Source organism: Rhopalosiphum padi, chromosome 2 (genome assembly GCF_020882245.1).
Source record: "Rhopalosiphum padi isolate XX-2018 chromosome 2, ASM2088224v1, whole genome shotgun sequence".
Taxonomy (NCBI): Eukaryota; Metazoa; Arthropoda; class Insecta; order Hemiptera; family Aphididae; genus Rhopalosiphum; species Rhopalosiphum padi.
The window spans coordinates 78,078,592-78,101,539 of NC_083598.1; the positions used below are offsets into that span (position 1 = coordinate 78,078,592).

At 29.8% G+C, this 22,948-nt stretch overlaps 1 protein-coding gene and 1 non-coding gene across 3 annotated transcripts in view; one reads left to right on the forward strand and one right to left on the reverse strand.

Annotated features, from left to right (window-relative positions):
* Positions 1-22,948, forward strand: part of LOC132919660 (growth hormone secretagogue receptor type 1-like) — a 168,782-nt gene that overhangs the window by 91,249 nt on the left and 54,585 nt on the right. The gene's annotated exons all lie outside the window — the stretch shown is intronic.
* On the reverse strand, positions 7,901-8,019 carry LOC132923536 (5S ribosomal RNA). Its single transcript, XR_009661192.1, has one exon. It is a non-coding gene; the product is annotated as a 5S ribosomal RNA (ribosomal RNA).

The following is a 22,948-nucleotide window of genomic DNA, read 5'->3' on the forward strand; positions in this document are numbered from 1 at the left end:
ATTATTTCGCTTTTAGATTTCATAAAAAATATACGTAGGTATCTCGTTTTGTTTTTGTTAAACATATTATTTTAAAAACAGAAATAAATATGATTTATTCTTTTGTAATATACTTTAATCTACCTTATAGCGAAAACTCTGTGTAAATATATTATTTGATTTAGAGCAAAAGAGTTTTTATATTATTACACTTTAAGGAGAGTAAAATAATATTATTACTGTGACTGTGTGTTAAATATTGAAAACATATTGTGTAACTACAGTAGTTGAACATTTTTCAAACTTCTCAATAGTTTGCGTAAAAACCGCAACAAAACACAGAAATTATCAAAGAATAAATAGAAACAATCAGTTTTTCTAAAAACCTAAATTATTTAAATTTTAACATTTAGTTTGTTTAGTGGTTGAGATTCTAGGTAAAAAAATAAATTAAAATATAAATCAAATAATGTACTTAATTCTCAAAATATTAAGTGTTAATATTAAAGTATTAATAATATTAACAGTTTAACTATGTCAAATATTAAGTATTCTATAGTGTTCTCTAGTTTAAGATATGTAAATAGGTGTTGTAACAGCGTGTGTGTAGTATACGAATTGTTACGATTTTATAACGTAATATTGAAACACGAAGAGGTGTAAAATTAAATAAACAATTGTCAATACAAATATTGTTGGTGATTAGATAGCTTATAACAGTACAGTGATATTATTATTATTATTATATATATATATATATATATATATTAATCAAAGTCAATTAATCTGTTAATCTATCTATAAGACATTAAAACATTTCGAGGGACTATTTTTTGTAAAATTATCATACGAAACTATAATACGGGTTTGAGCGGTATTCATACGTTTAATTATTTCGTGAGAATTGAAAAAACTATTTTTAAAACATTATTTAAATATAAGTTTGGTTGGGATATTTACCTGATGGTTTTTCCTATAACCCATGTGATTAGATAGTCTGTTATTAATGTTTGAAAGTAACATTTGAGTGACGGTTCCTATACGGTTATTGCATTACTATACCAAAAACTAGTAATTTTAAATATTTAATTAGATTTTCTTACACATTTTAGATTTTAACTATAAAATTGCTTTTTTACCAAATAAGTCGTATTGTAAATATTTATTAATAATTTAAAATTATTATTATAACATATTATAGTTATGAAAAGTAAAAGTTACCTATTTAACATAATTGCATATTATTATCGAATAAAATACAATAAGACATAAAATAAAACAAACTACACAGCTATGAGATATGAATAATTATGAATGGTTTAAAAAATTCAAGAGTATGACGTAAACAAGTATTTTTAAATGGCGTCTAAATAATTGAATTATAAATATAAAACATTAATTTTACGCATCGTTATTTTGTTTTTATTTTAACAATATTGCTGTCACACATAAGAGCATTCGTATTTCACATCTCATTCAACTATAATCGTATGTCGTATAAATTATAGAAAACATTAACAATTTGTACAGTTTATGTTTGTTTTAACGGAGTTTAAGACTCGAGTTAATTTAATATTAAATATAATAATTGTTCATATAATGGCTGAAAAAATATAAAAAGTAGGTATTGTAATTTGTTCGACGATTAGTAATGTTAGCACTTTTATACTTGTCTACTATTAAAATATTATAGATACGTATACTTAATTGATTTTTTCTAAAACGTTGAACGATTTTAATATTTTCTGATCAAGCCAACGTACCTATGAATAAAGTCGAATTTCACTTGTCTCAATTATTATATAAAACGTATTTATTAATGAAAATCCGTCGACGGCAGGATGAATAATTTGTGTTTTTAATATCTAAAATAGGATCTAAAATGTATTATTAATATTATTATTTAATATAGCTAAGAATTAAAATGAACAAAATAAAAATATTTTAATTTTCTTAGATTAATAAATAATAATATTAAAATATATATACTTATTTAAGTTTATTTCTAAATTAGTTACGCGTTGTGTAATAACGTCATTAATCTGATTGGGTGCAATTCGAACATTATCTGTTAAAGAACTCAAACAGTTTTATTTAGCTAAGGAGTGCAGTTGGACAATATTCTCACATACGTATCAAAATCGCGTGGAATGTATAATTCGGAACTTTGAAACGTTATACGTCGAAACACGAAAACGAGCGATTTGCGTTATCAGCTGCTTGCAGTAACTGGTTAGACCAAATGTCGTCTTTGAGTAGGTACGATATATACGCGTAATTGATACTCTTCCGCAACCGTGATTGCAAGAGCGTTATAGCGATCTTAAATTACAATATTATTAAGTATTAATATACTAAGTCCGATCACCGTTTGTAGCACGCCGAGTATCACTCGAATGTGTAGTTTTGTCACTAATAATTTACGACCATATTGTCTAAAGACGCCGGGATGGGCGCTAATCGAATTACGATGGTTAGAGTTATCGAGTTTGGCAAATTTACTTTATAGGTAAGAAGATTACAATATTAGAATATTATAGCTACCTTTGGTAACCATATAACTATTGTTGGTTATGCTTTAATGCACATTATAATAATTAATAATACTATAATATTATATTGTAGACCACATAACACTGCTGTAGTTGTTGTTGTTCTATCAAAATCTAGTTTACACAAGAAATAATAATAATACATTTCTATAAATAAATGAAAGTATTAATATAATATTATTAAGAAACAAAATGTTTCGTCTCTTAAAGAATTCCGGCTGTGTTCGGCTGGTGCGATAAAATAGTGGACTTTCGGCTTTCGGCTTTCGATTTTTCGTTTTGTTTTGTTTTTTTATATACAAATTTCGCGGTCGATCCACATGAATGGAATCATTCATTGATGATTTTTCATGAGAATAAAATTGTATAAGCATTAAAATATTATTCATATCATTCCGTTTGATGTTTTAAAAATGTGTGTCGTAAAGTTTGAAAACATTCGATATGCGTACAGCTTGCCAAGTGTTGGACGATCGTTTATTTGGATTTCAAAGTCTATGCGTGTGTTATTGTGTATGTGTTATAAATGTTGTTGTTTAAAATATTATTAATAATCTAACAAAGTTGTATACGCAATAAATTAATTCTACAATATTATGTTTCACTGCGTTTATAAAACTATAAGTTTTAATCTAGTTTACAAACGTCTGTAAAACTCAATTCGAAACAATAGTCGCAGCAATTTGTTTTATTCAAATTCGTTCTAAACTTTGGTGTTGAAAAAAGTGAAACTACAATATTTTGTAAATACTAAGTCTTAACATAGCTAAAAGTTCGTAAGAAAAAAAAAGAAAATTGAACCTCGTCGAGTCGTACTTAAAAAGAGTTTAATTTTATACAAACCGTGTTTCGAGTATAGGTCACCTAAAATAATATTAAATAGATGTACCTAATGTATATTATATAAGTTTATGGACATGAGTACCATGAGAGTGTTTTCTTTTTAAACCTAAAAACCATTAATCATCAAACCCTAAAATTTCCTGAATATGTTTTATTTACGCGCATTTAGTGGTTTTCTCCGATTTCTCACCAAATACAATGAGACTCGTATTTTTATAAATTCTATGGTTGTAGTCGTTTATTGAGGCTGCATCAATAAAGTGCAATGTACTTTCAGAGCAATTTTGTATTTTGTAACACTAAAAATTGGATTTCTGAAAAGTAATAACAATTTAAAACACAACATCGTAACACCTTACTTCTTTAGTTAACCTTGATAGCAGTCATACGCGCGTGTGTTGTTTGTACGTGTTTGATTCTGTAAAATAGTTAACCAAGCAAATTTTCATAAACGAACTTGTCATTCGCGAGTTTGTTTTTTATTAGTTTTCAACCAGTTACGGTATATCAGTGATGAATAATGTTTGCACATCATACACTTGATATATATAACGACTTTCAAGTTTTATTATTTACATATTATCAGTTTTAAATTAATGAAAATATATCAAGATAAAATATTATAATATGTTTAAGTGAATGTTTTTTATTTCTTTTTTAATATTACAAGTATGTTTTTTCTTTGAGTGTATTTATATTTTTCATCGTATTGAATATTAAATATATGAATCGTCGTAACGTTATTTTAATATCAAAGCCCATTTTTCTCACGATTACACAATATATATTATATGTATAAGGTACCAATACTTATTACCATCTATATTTACGTCGTCGATCATCTTGTCTTAATATTTTATAGATGATTCTAATTAACTGTATACGTATCTGTTAATGAACCTACATATAAGTTATATAAACTTGTAACGACTAACGAACGACAATGATGCTTATTTCTTAATTAGAATTAGAAATTAGAAAAAAAAATTATGATGAATATTTTAGACAGTGGTATATACTAAACTTATAAATAAATAATTTCCCCGCATGCATTAAATATTTATATTTACTTCCAGATAGGATTTACAAAATGCGCGAATTCGATAGAATAAATTAAAGAATAATACAGTGTTTGGAATAGGTGTTACTATTATTGTATACATATTTTACGATCTGATCGACTGATTCTATACAGACATTGATCCCGGATCGCTTTTATCTGAATTATTGCGAAACTGCAACGTGGTGACGACCGAATTTCTAGGTAAGTTAAATAAAACTACTACTTATTATAATGAACCGTCTTCGCATACCGTATTCAACACTGTCGTTTTATATCACGACACGAGTGATTTTTTTTTAATTTTTTGCTTTTTGTTTAACGACCGTTTTGCTGCGGTCTGCCGTATCTTATTATATCGTGTGTCTATTGAGTTAAGTATCATAATCTCAGTTCGAGTACACTTTTCGTACACGTCACCGTCAAAACGATAATATTGTTGTAACAATCTTCATCGTAAACCAAATGTCCAATCCACTGCACAGTACTACACATTTTATAGGTATTATATAATCTTGTAGGTGCACGAACTAGGATTTATACATTGAAATTCGTTGTCTTTAATATTTTGGAATTTATGTCGCACATAATATATAATAATATAAAAGTATATAACAATAAATATAATTTTACGTTACACAGTTATACGAGATTTACATACGAAATTACGTTTATCGTCGCGTTTAAATCTGTAAACAAAACTGCAGTGATTCACCAGTGCGTGCTCGTTGTCATTATAATATTATTTTAGTTTGTACAATAATAATAATAATAATAATGTCATATACTTACTACAGTTAGTACTCGCCTCTGCTGCCGATTGACCTATTTCGACGAAAACTGGTAATGTTTACCGGCCGTTGACTTATTTTTATTATATAGTCATGGTGTGTACATATATGTGATCACGCGAGAAAAGGTAAAAACAAAAAATAAAAAATATTGATACGTTGACACATTTAAAGATTTTATGTTAATTTGTCTTTATGCCTTAAGATAGTACATCGTGTCCGTTCCAGTAATGTCTATATTAATATATAATATAATATTATTATTTATAAGAGTCCATTAGCGTCCGTATTTTTAGCTATACATATAACATGACACAATCCCTTTTTGTACAAAATGTAAACATATAATGACAAATACTACAAATCAGTACGGAAAAAAATAATTTAGATGACATCGCAGTAAATAAATGATAGATAGAGGCATTTTTCGTGTCGAAGCGGTTATTCGTCGGTTAATATATAGCTTGTACGCCTCCAGCATGGGAATAAAAAAAAAAACTGTAGTCAGGGACTATCTTAAAAAAATACATGTGTAAGTGCCTTTTAGATCCTAAAGCAACATATTTTTTTGGAGTAGGTACTTATTGTTATATAATAATTGAATTTCAGACGAGTAATTGATGAGTTATAACTTTAAAAATATTTGATTTATTTTATAAAATTCATAGACTACCCAGGTCTCAACAACTTTAACTTATAACATATAAATAAAGACATATTATATATGACTATGAAACATAATATATGATTACAGACAAAAAAAAATGATATTTATTTTTTTATTTTTTACTTTTTATAGTTTTTGTAGTAATTTTTTTTTGTCCATTTTTATTCCAAATTTATAGATTTTCAACGTACACATAAATCAGTAGCACATCACGCGTTATCGAAGTCCGAAACTCCGCGATACACTAAGTTAATTCTAATAATCAATTTACATGAATGTACATGTATACCTACGGATACGTGTTTTATTTTTATAACACAAGTACATCAACGTGATAAGTAATAACGTGGGTAGCAAAATGTTTTCGATGGGAGACTCGTCCACAGTTTTAGACATTTGGAGTACCTATAGGTACAGTTTTAGACGAGTCAATTTCGTGGCGTGCGGCGAATCCGATTTAATGCGTTTTTAATGACGAGCTTGAGACTTAAGCCACACGTAAGTGCCTACATGCATTTTTCGACGACGGCGGTCATAATAAATAACGAAGAACGTACAATATAAAAATATTAAAACATAAACGAATATTATAATATTCACGGAGGAATACGATTTCTGTACCATCGATGTATTATGGTAAATAATAATATATACCTACCTATATTAGTAAACTTAACGAACGAATAAACACGATATTGGCATGATAGGTGAAAGAGGTGCATGCTGCTGTGTAATATAGGAATTCGGCGTCGGCGTCGCAGATGTTACGGGTGGCGCGGCGGGGTACAATAAAAAATGATGATTGCCACGATCAGGTGCCAAGACTTAAAATTAGTCGGAAACAAACAACACGTGTACAAAATTCTTAGGTTTTTTAAACGGTTTACTCTAAAAATAAACAAAAGAAAATTCCATTTTTTTACCTCATTCTCCGGTCTCCGGCCACTCGCCGCCGACGGACAGTATATATTAAGTTATGACGTTTGTCTGTCACAGCGCGGACATCTCGGTGAGCAGCATAGCGTGCGCCATAAGAAAATAATTGTTATTATTATTACTACAAATCGTAAACAAAACGACACGTGGACTAAAGATTATGGACGATATTGTATTTTTGGCCGTAGTTTATATTATATATCCAATAAAATGCAAGAAAATCTGTAATCTTTATACGTACAAAGTATATTTTATTGTCACCCAAAGAAAAAATAAAAAAATATTTCATATCGGTACGGTAAAACAGAATAAAATCGTAATTGTATTAAATATTTGTGGTATTATATTACATTGTCGTATAGTTCTAATTGATATGTACCTATATTGTTATATCGTACATTTATCATAAAATCGTAATATCATAAGCTATATAATCATTAATCAAGCAAAATAATATTACGCCCGACGTCAAAAACCGATCGCCGTCTGCTGTGGCCTGCCCAGTAATGCTGTCGAATTCAGCCAAATCACTAACAAATGGTGAGTCCCAAAAAGTATGCTGTAATTTCTTCGATTCGATGATGAAACAATATGGATCAGTTTCCAATATTGCAAGTGTTGTCTGGTGCAGGTAATGCGTTGAACATCCGATCATCGTCATCGGTTACGACGCAGCTAGTATCTACGGGCTCGACCAAACCGAACGCCGTGAAGTGTGACTTCACCCGTCTACCCAGGAAATCATAGACTTCGATGCCGAACATTCACATAACGTTTGATGAAAACGAAGCAAAGAATTTGAGGGCATTTCTATGCAAGTTTTGGCCGATGTTGAAAATAGATCAACAAAATCGGCCTACGTGCACAATTATTTAGATCCAATAACCAGCACCAGTCATGGAATTGAGTCCAAAGTATATATTATATTTATATATTTAAACCTAAAAAAGTTTCTAATGGCTTAACGGGTTATAATGTAAGGTAAAAATATTTTTATATTGTGTAATTTCAAAATCGCAAAAAAAACAAATTGACAGTTGGAAATAAATATTGAATTTATCAAAAATAAAAATGCCAACGGCACGTAGTGTTCCCAAGCGGTCACCCATCCAAGTACTAACTACGCCCGACGTTGCTTAACTTCAGTGATCGGACGAGAACTGGTGTATTCAACGTGGTATGGTCGTTGGCGAACTGCAGGTAGAAAATAATATTAACTAAATATCGTAATTAAATGTTAAAATTTTTCAGTGGTGGTAAGATATGAAAATTGAATTCAGTTAATTTTCAATATTTTTTAAAAAGCAACACAACATAGAAAAAAAAACCGTTAACGAAATATGAAGATTAAAGAAAGTATTATAACACTGTTTCTTCGGATAGGAAAAAAATTTACTTAAGTATGATTTAACAATGATCTTTTGTAATTAGATTTTATGTGTATTATAACTATTAGAATGAAAAAAGATTTAACACAAAATACATCAGAAAATTGAATTGATTCTGCATCATCAATCTTAATGTGCAATACACAATTTTTAATATTATACAGCAGTGATGTAACGTTCTTATTCGATAAAAAAAAGTAGCTCTATAAAGTACAACGAATGTCGTTAGTATTTCCAGAGGAAGGATGGTTATGGTTATATCTTTCTCATCCAGAGTCATTTTTTTTGTTTTTAACCATATTACTTATTAGTGATGCTGTTAAAATTAATTACCTACTGTGTTTGTACTAAATAATACACATATTAGTATTTGTAACTATACAAAGTACTGAAAAATCCATATAAAATATGTTACCTTTTACCTATTTAAACACTTGTAAAATGTACTAATTATACGAGTTATATGCAAATTATAATAATAAATACTAAAATACCATACACATTTATAATATGTGTCAACTAATCATAGAAAATTCTTGGGTACCTACCTACGCTACTGACGAAAACGGAACGTTTGACTAGTACACAGCGTTTTGCTACATTTAATTCAGTTAAATAAATTGATCTTGATACCTTATCTAGATAAAATCATCGTTTATTTATGTTAATTAAATAAATTACAAAATAAGTTCCAAACTGGTATCTAAGATAGAAATTATAGCTATTTAGATAAACTTACGTGGTCATCTAAATTATTTAGTATATTTTATTAGTAATTTAAACTATGCAAATATTACTAAATTATAATTTTTAAGAATAAGATAGACAAATATAACTATTATTTCTATGTAGACAATATGTTATTAAATTGTTTCATTATTTCAAAATATATTTATATATATATATATATAAATAGATTTGAGCACAATTTGCATTAGTACGGAAATATGCCGTAAAATTTTATAGAAAAAAATAATACATAATATGTATTATATTCGTTACGAAAATACAAACTATATATAAACTAAATAATAATATCTATAAAATTCGCGCATTTCCGCAGAAATTCCATCCAAAGTACCATCGGTTCTACGATAATATCTTTGCGTATCAGCACGCCCGGAAATGTGCGTAAACATCGTGTTAATTGATTTTAGAAAGTCGATTACACCGTGCCGCCGGAAGTTGTAAATAAGTATATATTATACTTACCAAAGTAGCATATGTCATCGCTTGCGAATCTCACGAGATGCAGCAGCCGTGTATTAAATATATAGGGTGGTTTCCTTTTTAACACCAGTCATTTTTTCAGTTCACAGATTTAGTTTTCTTGAATCAATTGTGTATTATGTACTTTTAGTCGTAAGCCACATTAAACTAGTGCAGAGCGTGGGTTACTTTTTGAATTTAAGTAGTATAATACGATCTATAAATCTCTATACAGTCGTAAATCTATCTGTTCGCTAACGCGGTGAAGACAATATAATAAATAAATACTTCCTTAAACTTACGGGAAAAAAATATAAAACTAAAAAAAAAAAACACCGCAACTATACTCGTATATTATGTTTACGTTTATTTGACGAAACAACAGTGTGTTGTACGTGTTACCGAATAAAAATCACCTTGTATATAATTTATTAGGAATCGCCGCGTGTTTACTGTATAATTGCTCCACCGTCTAGTTTTTGTGCCAATAAACTCGATCGAAAGAACGTTTAATATTATTATTCTAATATTGTTTGGAAAATTGTGCGATTAACTAAATGTTTACGCAAGTTTTTTTTATCCCGTTCACGTCCACGTTGTGTTTGTATAAAACAAAGAGCTTTTAATTATTTAAAACGTTAAACACTTCAACCACCCGAATTATAACGTACCTATTAATAATAATACGGATTTTGGATTAACTTATTATAATATACAATAAATACAAAATAAATAACAGTGCGATTTTAAATTTATATGTACTGCTGTAGTCAGCGCAACTAATAACTTTGATATTAACTTAGAAATAAATCGATAAAAAATGTTGACAGTTCTTACAAAAAATTAGCGCGTACCATTGAGGTAATATAATATAATATATAATTATTGCTGTGTTGTTTACAGTAAATACGACGACTATTACACGGGTGCATATTATAAAATGTGTATATACGTATAATGGCTTATCTCGGAGCCAATAAATATTTCGACGGTTATATTCTCTCATGCGGATTCGGAAATTTATATCGTCCGCGGTGTCGTTTACACAGTCGTAAATTTATCGCACGTAAAGTGAAACGGTTTTATTTTTTTTATTAATATTTCGTCGAGTTTGAATTTACGGCCGAATCACGTGGAGCGTAGTTAGTATAATAATATTATGTATGTAATAATATTATACCTATACGGCGCTATACGTATATTATAACAACCCGACGACTGCCATATCCGATTTCGCGACTTAATGTACCTGCAACGGTATACCTATAATAATTGTTTAATTAACAGTATAAGAAAGTGCATTGTATTGTACACGCTAAGCGCGTTGAAGCTAGAACAGCTCCCTAAAACATATAGAATATTATATTGCTTGCACGCGGTATATGACCTGCAGTGAATAAGACGACGATAACGATAACCGCCACCGCTACACCATCTGGAAATCAGAAATCACGGAATCGTATATATTTAGTGAACGGTCTACTGAGATGTATAACACGCACGCACTGTCATTTTAAATGTCGTCGTCGTCTTCGTGTTTCCAACATTCCAACTGTATCGGATGGATTTCCGAATGACGCGGTTGTAATTTATTGTTATTTTTATTACGCGCGCAGCTTCCTGCAGGTTTCGTCACTGCGGAATACAATAATTGCAGTCTACGTAACCGATAAAAGTAAAAAAAAAATATCGTTTTTCGTATAAAATACATGGTAATACTTTTTTGGAAATGTCCTTACGACGGAGAATAACAACCATTTTGGTTTCAATTTTTTTAATTTATTTGTAGTCTCCCGGCTCCTTATAATAGCGGAAATATTATCAGTTGTTCCTGAGCAAATCCATTATACAATGAGATTTTACTACAGTAATATGATCGTCGTCCCCGTGTTTATATAATATAGTTTATAACAATTAATATTACGCTCAGTCGTTATTGTAAAATGTATGGTTGCAGTAAAGCAGAAATAATCCCTCAGAAGTCGTTTGTTTGTGATTTCTCAAATTTCGTAACCGACATAGCGATATGGGCTAACGGGTCGGAACAACATCGTAAAAGTTTTCATTACTATTGTAATATTATATAAACATTTGTCAACTTGGCCAAATATTTCGTTAATGTTTTGATTTGTTTGTTTGTTTGTTTTTTCGGGGGGAGGGGGAGGGGGTTCCGCGTAACACCTGTTTTTTTATTTCCTTCTTGAGATAAAATTAAATATTTGCACCAGTATAATATGTACATTGTACTTGTATATAATATAAACAATATTATTTTTGTTGTGTGAAACAGTCAATCATTGTATATGTATTAATTGTTCATAACTAAATCAATATTAACATTTGAGACGATTATTATTATTATTAATATATTTTTTTTAATATTACTTTAATATCATATTATACAGAGAAGAGAAAAAACCATGGGTGAGTTTTACACTTATACCTAAATTAATTAGTATATCTAACTACAGCTTTTTATTAACATTATAGGAGAAGTAATTCTTAAATGATTTATAGATCCAAGAAAATTAAATAACAAATACAATATTAATTATGGTTAATTATTGGTTATAACATGATTTTGTGAGTATAAAACTGCAGGTATTGGCGTACTTAAATCGTGGACGTAAAAAAAATAATCTTTCTACCGAATAATTAATAGTATAGACCTATATAATTTTGGTTGCTAATATTTTATGTTAACTCAACTATGTGAATGCAATGGATTCGAATTAAATTCCACCGGACCAAAAACTGAACAAAATTATAAATTGCTTTTTAAAACTTCGCCTACAGTGTATTTTGTTTATGTATACCATTTTTTTCCGTATTCGATATAATATGAATGTACGAATACTACTTAAATAGTTGGTATTGAAGTAATAATATTAGACATTTTACAAACATTTCATCGAGCACTATTTTTAATTTTTATACTGTTTACACAATTAAATGTTATCATTTACTTCGAAAGAAATTTAAATATAGTTTGGAGCTGTTTTATTATTTTTTTTATTGCAACGTGTGTAGTCGATGAAAAGTTTCAAAAAAAAGGTGACGCGTTCGTGAACTACACTCGACAACAGCCTATGTTATAAAACAATATCAAAACCATAGACGTCGGAGAACGATTTGAATTTACATATTATTCTAATAAAACCTTAAACCATGACAAAACGATTTGTATATAAACAACAAAGAATCCAAACGCCATATAGATTTATTTGTCATGTAAGTATCTGCGTGAGGTTAGACTCTGCGAACATGATGATGTTTAAAACGATTATTTATAAGTGGTAAAGTGTCTTAACACACAAGAGTAAATAATATATGTATTTATATATACCTATATAGGTAGAAAGTTAAACAATACTTATAAAAAATAATATTCTGAAAAATGTAACATATTTAAAAATTCTTTGTATGTGATATTTATGATTACCGATGTGCTTGAAAAAGTTGAAGGTTACTCTATTTTCATTTTTTTTAACAGGTAACTTTCAGCTTTTTTCACTGGTATCTTTCTCGCCTCTATGTCTATATATTTAATATTTATAGACACCTAACTTTACTAATACGACTTATTCGTTGCAGAATTCATTTTACATTTAGTTTCGGTAAAATTCGTTACTGAGTATATCGTAAGTATGTATAGTATGTATACCGAAGACTACATTACAAATTGAATTATGTTTGTACAGCACGTACATGTATTGTTATTGTCTGTGGATATTTGCAGAGACCCATTCAAGGGTCGATTTATCAATGATTCGGTCAAACGATAAACATAAAATGTTTAGTGTGTTATTTTTTTTCATTCCTCTGATTAATGATTTGTGTGACTTGCGTTTATCGATATTATCTCTAAGCTATATTCTATTCACCAAAAGCACTTTAAACGTAACGTTTTAAACTGTAATGCGGTAACCTATACGATGTGTACAACGGATAGTTCATCGTTAAACTGTATGTGAATAACAACAACAACAACAACAACAATAATAACAATAATATAGTTATATTACAAAATTATTCGCGTACTGTAGTTAACTGATTAATACAATACAATAATTATAAGCATGTAAATACATACCATAATACGATATTATACAATAAATAATTATTCAATATTATATTTCTCGTAATACTATATAATACACCCAAACTTTGTGACGGGATAAAAAATATAAGAATGGCTAAACGCCTACCTACTATCTCTTTTAATAATAATATTACACTATATTATATTCGTTATACAGAAAAAACAACTATGTATATTAGTATAATTATTATTTATTAATTTAATTTGCATGTTCTTAATCATGACACTCGTTTATTTTATTTTGTACATAATTCGATATAATTGGATCATGTGAAATAAATTGTATACAATGTCGGCCGTTTGAATTTAATTTGAAATATTGTTTTACACCGCCTGTTGTAGAATTCGAAAAACAGACACCGGATAAAACACAGACAAACTGAAAAAGAATGAAGTCTAAACCACGAAAACGTCAAACACATGACGAAAATACGTGTTTGGGAGCTAATTCGAATAATCCGAAAACGGTATAGTGGGCGGGCGGACGGACGTGTGGCTGCGGGTGTTTATGTCAGACGAATCGTGCGACGATATGATCGATGCGCGCCAAGTATTAAACGACAATTTATTATTATTCCGGAAGGTTCGAATAGGTATTGTATTATATTATGATAATAATATTCTATTAACGGTTTAATATATATATAAATAAATAAGGTTATAGTAATATAATGTATTTACGCGTATCAAAATCACAATAATAATAATAACGTGTGAAGCTACATGGATTTAGAATTCGTCAAGTAATAAATATTTTATTATCTAAAACCAAGCCGAAATATCACGGAGATCTAATATAATATAATATCAAGAATTTCTAATGGGATGTTCTCGTCGGGCCTAACCACTTACACCGTTCGAATTTAAATTAAACATCAGTATGTATACGATAAAAACAAATATAATAATATATACATATGTATTATATATTATTATTTAAATCATATTATGTAGTAAAAAAGACTCATCAAATTATTCAGATGGATGGTTAGGGTATAACAGCTTATCAGGAAAAAAATGTTTTTCTTCAAACAGAGAACAGTGTAGACGTTTTTGTAGCCCTCACCACACATAGTCTTGCATACTTCATTATCAACATTTAGCAATTTGTATACAACTAATTGCATGTTTCATGGAAAAATTTGCAATTCATCATTGACGTACTCAATGTCCAATGGGTCTTCTAACTGAAGCAAATTCCCAAGGTATAGAACGTTTATGGAAACACTTCTTCGATTAAAAAAAAACACAAATAGAACTATAGTAATGTTATTTGTTGTCATTTTGATTTCTGATAAACTCGTGAAACAACAATAATAATCCTAGGTCCTTCTTTTTGATAACATTGGTGAAAACTACACTGCGAAACTGCAGCTGCTATAAAATTGCATCTACAACTTATATATTATATGAAGTAAATAACTAATAAGTATAAAGTCTAGGTGATGGAAGAGGATGGCGATAGGAGTGTATGTGGGGTTGGAGGTGGTGTAGATCTTCTCGATCTGACACGAGATAAATTCACTGTGCGAGTCGGTCGGACGCGACGTGCGCGTTTCGGCGTTTCTCCGTCGTCGTCGGTAATAATAAATGAAATAACCAGCCGGGTAATAAAGAGTAATGCTGGCTAGATGCACTATATGCGCACACGTTAATCCGCCGATAAATAAAAAGATTATCCGGACACAACGTTACGTCGTCGTATATATATTCTATAAATCTACAGGGGGACGGAGTCATTACTATTATACTTACTGAGGGGCGGTTGGTGGCGGTGATGACTTCTGTTATAGTGGCAAGTCTGTCGATTTACGACTGCACGAGACGCTGCTCATTAGATAATTTATAAAATCATAACATTTTTCAATAAATTATATTATGAGACATATCACGTGCGCGCGCACGCGTGTGTGTGCAGTAAACCGAGTCAAGGTAGGTACAATATAATGATACCGCATACGTCATATATTGTGTGGTCGTATAACTAATTCCGCAACAGTAGTCACAATAATAATAATAATGCGTCTTTCGATCGATGCGGTTCGGAGCATATAGTACAGATAGATCATCGATAGTTATAGTTTTAAATGAGTTTATATGATGTAAAACCATATACGCGGACCGGCCGACCACACACAAAGTGTGTATAATACGTTCGCCGACAGTCTTTGAAAACGGATTTATATTTATTATATATATATATAAATATATAGGATGATAATAATAATAATAATAGGGGAAAAAATGAAAATCTCTGAGAATTATTGTATATATAGATGAACTTGCGTGCGTTGTCCGCGACCGTGCAGAGTCATCAATCAAAATGCCGCCGCGCGCTTTTGTCCGCCTCCGTTCGCCGGCTCGTCGTCGCCCGCGATCGTCAGATCGTCATAGCGTATATTTATACTACAGTGATATTTATTATATTATTACACAGCTCCACCGGGAACGTCATCATCATCATCATCGACGTTTGCGCTGAACGAAGTTTAGCTCCGCGAAAACTTTTTGTTAGGACTTCGCTAAGAATTTGAATCTAAAATTAAGTATATTGATTATTATACGAATATATACGAGTTTAGGGATTAATCGATAGTAACACAGGTACTGATGTTATAAATGTCTGCATTGTGTTATATACATGCATTAAACGTTTTTGGCCTTTGAGAACTATGAAAGAATTCGCCTCTGCCTTCTTTTCCTCCTTCCCCCCCCCCCCCAAAAAAGGACTTTAGCTTCTACTTTCTGTAAAACCATATCTCTGTTACAGTTAAGTACTTGAATTAACAAGACTGTCGATGAAATAATTAAACACGAGTACGGGACAAAAAAATAATCACTTTGAAGTGAGCATCAAAGTTGATGACAAGAGGTTTTGAATAGACAGCTTTGAAATTGGATATGTTCTTGATTATTTTTTTATTTTCAATTAACTTATGAAAAAAGTTTGGCTTATTTATTAAAAAATATAAGATAAATGCATTTTTAATTTTTTTTTTTATGTTAAACAAATCTTGGAAAAATCTTAATGAAGTTAACTATGACTTAAAATAACTATGTTTTCAAAAAGCACTATGCATCAATAAACATTTGTTTAAAATTTGAAATGTAGTTAGTTTCCAGGAATTCTATTTTTGAACCAATTTATAAAGCAATTAATGATATTTTACTAATTATAGACAAAACATATACTATGTTTATAAATGTATGTAGATTATTATAAACTACGTTACCGATTCCAATTAGTTCTGTATAGTGTAAACGCTGTTTTTGGTGATGAAACGCATACACTAGTATACACATTAAACGAAGACGTGATTTATTTAAAATTGTCTGCAGAGACTCAAGTCCCCCTCGTTGATTATTCCATGCTATGCCAATGTAATTGTGCTGCCTTTCAATATAATAATTTATTCGGTAAATTTAACGCGTTCAGTTAGCGTCAAAAAGTGAATATTATATAAGATGTATTTCACATATAACTCTGTATTATATTTTATTATGATGGCTGTATGTATACGAACTGCAGAACGCGGTAAAATAAAACACGAACCGTTTGGACGTTCGGGTTAGGGCTTAAGAGGGAGTGCTTAAACGATCGTCGCGAATAGATAAAACGTAAAGAACCGTACATATAGAGGACAACAGTACAAAGTATATTGTATTCTAAAAATGCGTACGTATTACCTACCTATATATATCGTCGGTGGGCGTCGCGCGCAATATGGTCATCGGCTAGGCCCGTACGCGGTCCCATATATGTCGGCGTGCAGTGTATATTCGATTGAATCGGTGGAGGTCGGAGGAGGAAAAAAAATAATAATAACAATAATAAAAAAATACGGTACCTAACTGTATAGTAGGTATTTATATATATACATATATACATTTGTTATTAATATTTTCAAAGAAGCGCCGGCCAAATTACAGTGGTATTGTGTGTGCTCGCGCGCGCCACATTACTTATTACTATTATTATTCATATATAATATTATGTGTATATACAATCGGCCCCTACGACTCGTCAAAAACGCGAGTTCGTGACCGCGCCATTTCGAAACGATGCGAAGTAAAAAAAAAAAAAAAATTCGTGCCGCAGGTGGCACATGACCACACGCGTATTTGTACATAAATAGAATAATATGTGCCATAAACATGTACCTTTAAATATAATATATAAAATGTGTGTTGTTATATATAACACAAGTAACAAGACGGTAGCCAAACGCTCGATCGTGTACGTCATGTATATACTTTATTCGACGGTTGTCTACGCGTACATTTATAACTTTAATATTTTTAAAAGTAATTATTTATATTATACATAGCTCTAAGTATATTCCAAAAATTAAACAAGCGAGAGCTCGTCTAATCGAAAATTGACACTTTTTTATAAACTTATGTATTAAATGTTCCGTTTGTAGACAAAATGTTGTACTTGGTTAACTGATTATCAGTTGATTGTTATATTAGAGGTACGTGCACGCGTGGAGTCATCAGAGTATACTATTTATATATAATGCGTATACAATACATAGGTACATACCTGCTTTACAATATATTATACAATAATAATAATCAATGATCGGAATTAACGAGTTAAAATTTAAAATTAATTTAATATTATTTAAGTAACTCATTAGAAATCTATGTTTTTTGGAATTATCTTTTTTTAATTATTTGTGTGTAACGTATCAATTTCAAGTCTATAAATATATTTGTAACCGCTGAGCTATTATAGTCAAGTTATAGAAGCTAATAATAAAAAAAAGAACTTCATATTATATTGTTTTCAGAACTATTAAAGTTAATTTTGAATTTGTTATGGAAACAAGAATGTTGCATCCAAAATTATAATCAAAATAAAGTCGGTTATAAAAACCTGTATTGTTAGGTACCATCATTTTTAGTATTTCGAGAATCGAATACCGGTTACCTTAATTTTAACACAAATATTGAAATCATAGAGGTATCATCTCATATTAAAATATTTATAACGATTCCATAGTTCTACTGAAAAATAGATTGGAATAATTATTAACCATTGTATACTTGTTATGTATTCCAAAAATCCTTGTTAATGCTATAATAAGCTGCTTCAAAATATGTATAACTATAGTGGGCCAATCCACGATAGGTAATTTGAATTTTGATAGTGTTTATCTATTTTTTTTTTTTGGTACCTGTGGTATTTTGAATACTGATTAGAAAGTCAAATTATATCTTATAATTAATTTGATTTTTTTATTCATTTTTTTGTAACTTAACAACGTTTTTAAAATATATTATAAATTTATTTTTAATTGAACTACATTTTTCCTAAATTAGCTTAACTCGATGAGTAGAACAAATTCATAAACTTTGGTGATAACATATATATAATAATAATATTTATATATATTATATATAAAGTGAGTGTAAATTGTTTCAATCCAATTGGCTAATGAAACATTTGATGACTCAAAAATTGGCGACAGTCTATCTCCAAGTTCATACAGCTTATCCAATATCGATCATTTTCATGATAAATCTGCCAAAATAGACTAATAATCTTACAAATGTTCTCGTTCAAAATGAAAATAATATATTTAACTATATATTATATATCTAAATGTTAGGCTATACCTAGGTAATTATAATATTTAGGTTTAGACGCAATTCCATCTATCACGCAAACGAGTTTCACCTTGTGCCCTTATCCGTTTAAAAATCTGCAAACGAACCAATGTGCATTATGATTAGAGTATATCTAATGGTCGGTGTTTGAAAATAAAAATATGAGTTCAACTCGTTTATCGGTACAAGAAATCATCGTGAATCGTTCACGCCTCTAATTAATGTCTGACCGTGGAAAAAAAATTAATAGTTACCTTAGCGTTATTCAATATAGGTAGGTAGTAATTGTTGAAAATGACGTGACGACGAAATATATAATATCTTTCGTCGCCGACTAGCCGGTTTATCATAACGTTGCGTGCCATCAAAATACTCGAGATGCGTACACTTTGTACACGAATAACATTTAAGTACCTATCTGTTATGGAAATCTCTTTAATATCGTTTTTGATCAATTTGATCCGTCTAAGTTGTGTAAACGAACATCTTCCATACATTATGCACCTACGTAATATTATATAATACTAGCTATATAATCCAATTTTGGTAGGGAAAAAATGAACAAACATAAAATATTGTATTATATCGGTATATCTCGGTTTTAGTGTACCTTAGTTCATAGGCAAATAGGTATCGGTGTACCATACGTTTTGTAAGCTACTAATTCAACCAATATGAGCAATCCACTTGTTGCGGATTAGATATAGTACTTGGTATATTTTCAAACGTGATTCAAACTATAGGTACTTTATAAACTTAACTGATATCTTTAAGAAAACTATTTAAAAGTTTTGTCAAAATCGGTCTTGTAATTTTAGTCTACAATTTACACATATATTATGTCATTGCTGCAGTCTTTTGTTGTACATCTGTATGAAAAAACATAATTTTCTTTTATTTAAAAAAAAATAATAGCAACGGATAGTCTATACTAAATTCGTTTTTTTTCAAATTTTATTTTTGTAATTAATGTCAACTAAATATATAAACACAAAAATGAAAAAAAGTATTCTATTTTAGTGAGCTATAATAAAATGTATGTACGAGTCACTCTATAGCAACTTATATGAGTTTAAAAAAGGAGCTTAGAACACCCTCTGAGTATTAATAAGGACATATTGATATAAATTGTATTAAAGTCAGCCCAGTAGTTTTAGAAATAAGCCGTTAGTAAAAAAATTAATTTCACATTTATATAGGCATGTGAAAAATAAATTATAATACGGTTTTATTAAAATAATTTTCAGATATAATAATAGGTAGGCACATTTAACGGTCGTCTTTTAAAACGAATTCAACAGATTAATCATTATTGTCTAAATGACATAATAAAAAAAATTCTAACTGTAAATAGAATGCATATTTTTAATAATAATAATGTTATGTAGGTACATAATAGCGTGTTGTTATTATGTACATATAATATCATGTATATATCATAGTACGACGTCGACGCATGTACATGCAGCTATCATATGCGATGAAAAGTTAAGGAAGGAAATGTTCATGTGCGCCGAACGGGAAAAGGGTGGTGGACTCGATGTACTTAAATATATATAATATTATGATAAATAAAATATTGTTATATACCTATTGCATACCTACCTACGTATATATTTTTTTCCCAGGACGCATAAATCACGGTCACGTTTAACTCGCCGAATTAATTTTAACCACGGGCCCTGTCAAAGGCAGTAAAGTTTCAAAGTAAGATTATGGAAAAAATAATAATAAATACCGGCGATGCTTGAAAAAAAATGGAAAAAGCAAAAAAAAGGTGTGCACTGAAGGTTATGGCTTAATTAACGCGTTGTAACGGAGTGTTATGCACTCGAATAACGAACGGATGATGGCTTTATAATATATTCACCGGTGCCATATTTCATTAGCAATAATGCATATATATATATATTATATATAAATTATATGCAACGCGCAGATATGTAGGTAGTCTCTGCTGCTGTAGCTGCAGCGTGTCGTGTGTGTGATTTATGCGGTTCTTATTATTATTAATGCGTCATAATATTAATATAATACGGTCACTGAGACATTTTCATAATTTTCGAATAACCCTAGAAATGACAGAAACGTAAAAATAAAGATCATAATATTATAGTACATTATTACTTCTAAGATGATGATTTTTTTTAAAAACTATTTACAAAGACAATTTGGGAAATAGTTAGTGTTTACAGACGAAATTTAGTTTTTTCAAATGTTTCTGACAACAACGTGATACACACGTCATAGTTATTAGTCATATCATGTAGTATAATAATTGTTTAGTTACCATTTCTGTAGGGAAATTATGTTCTAGACCACAAAATTTATAGTTGTTTTCTTGTAAGAATCCTTGAATTTCGTAAACTTTTCTCATTTTTGAATATAATTATAATTTTATAAAAGCTTGTTTTTAGTTTTAGCTTGTGGTACTAATATTTAAAATTTAATCATAGTTTTTCTACGCACAATAATTTATGTCATACTATTTGCAATAGAAAAACGATAGATTTTCATAATTACTACGGAGCGTGAGCCGGGAAGTGAGACAATAATATCTATTTTTTTAAAAATATTTTCAGTTAAATTACCTTAGATATAACAAAATCATATAACAACCAACTATACGAATTACTTAAATAACTAAGTCTAATCTGGCTAATGTCTATAAAATTCAACATCAAAATGTGACTAGATAATTTTATTTTAAATCAAATATTCATATTAAAAGAAGACTTTTAGAAAACAATGTACACTGATGAATTAGGATGATTTAGGATTCCTAAGTTAGGAATACTACTTCATTGTAAAGTTTTGTGTTGCTTTCTGTTCTTAATGTTATTATTGTAAATGATCTATTATGTTTAATGTTGACAGCTGACAGGATATATATATATATAGCCATATAGTATAGATTAAAAATAAATACATACATTTATATTTTTTTTAATATTCGAATACGTAATTGAAATGTAATTATTAGTAATTAGTTATTATTGTTATTATTTATTATCATGTACACGTGACATAATTATTACAGGAATAATATTTTTTCATTCTGCTTTTGATAGTTTAAAAAAAATGTAAAGGCCAAATGCAAGACAGATGTCCGTTGATTTGCCAATGAACGAATTTTGGGTGACCCTTGTGAAATGAAAATCTAAGTTCTACGTTTACCGATCTCGGAGGTATTGAGAGTACGGTCAGCGTGGGTTGGCGTTAAACACTTACCTGCCAACTGCTATTCAACGTCGGTCATCGCTCCTAGAAAATGCGAATGATGTTGTTATACGTTCCTATATTATATTATTATTATCATCATCGTCGTGAAAGGCGTAGGTGTCCTTAAATTGTGCGCAAAGATTTCGCGGCAACGCACTTTTTCCTGGACCTCGGACACCACATAATATCATATAGCGTTATAATATCATGCGTGCGTACATTCGCAGCTTAGCTATAAGTTAATCTAACGGCCGAGTGGGACATCAAACGAGTTCTTCTGAATTCATCCGTAAATCCGTCGAGAATTTTTTCTTCCTAGTACCTACGTGTCGTGCAGTCAGTGGGACGGGAAGAAGATCGAGTGTGGTTTTCATTTATTTACTTTCTTAATTTTCTTTCGTACGAAAATAACGTGGAATAATAATGTATTATTATTACATTTGGATTTGGTTTCCGCAAGGCTTAGTCCTCTACTCAATTAGATGCGATTAACGATCCGTTAATATTGTAAATTAGTTTTGAGCGAGTCATTTTGGATTTTCTTGCACGTGTGTACTAACGTTTATTTCTTCAGTTCGTTATC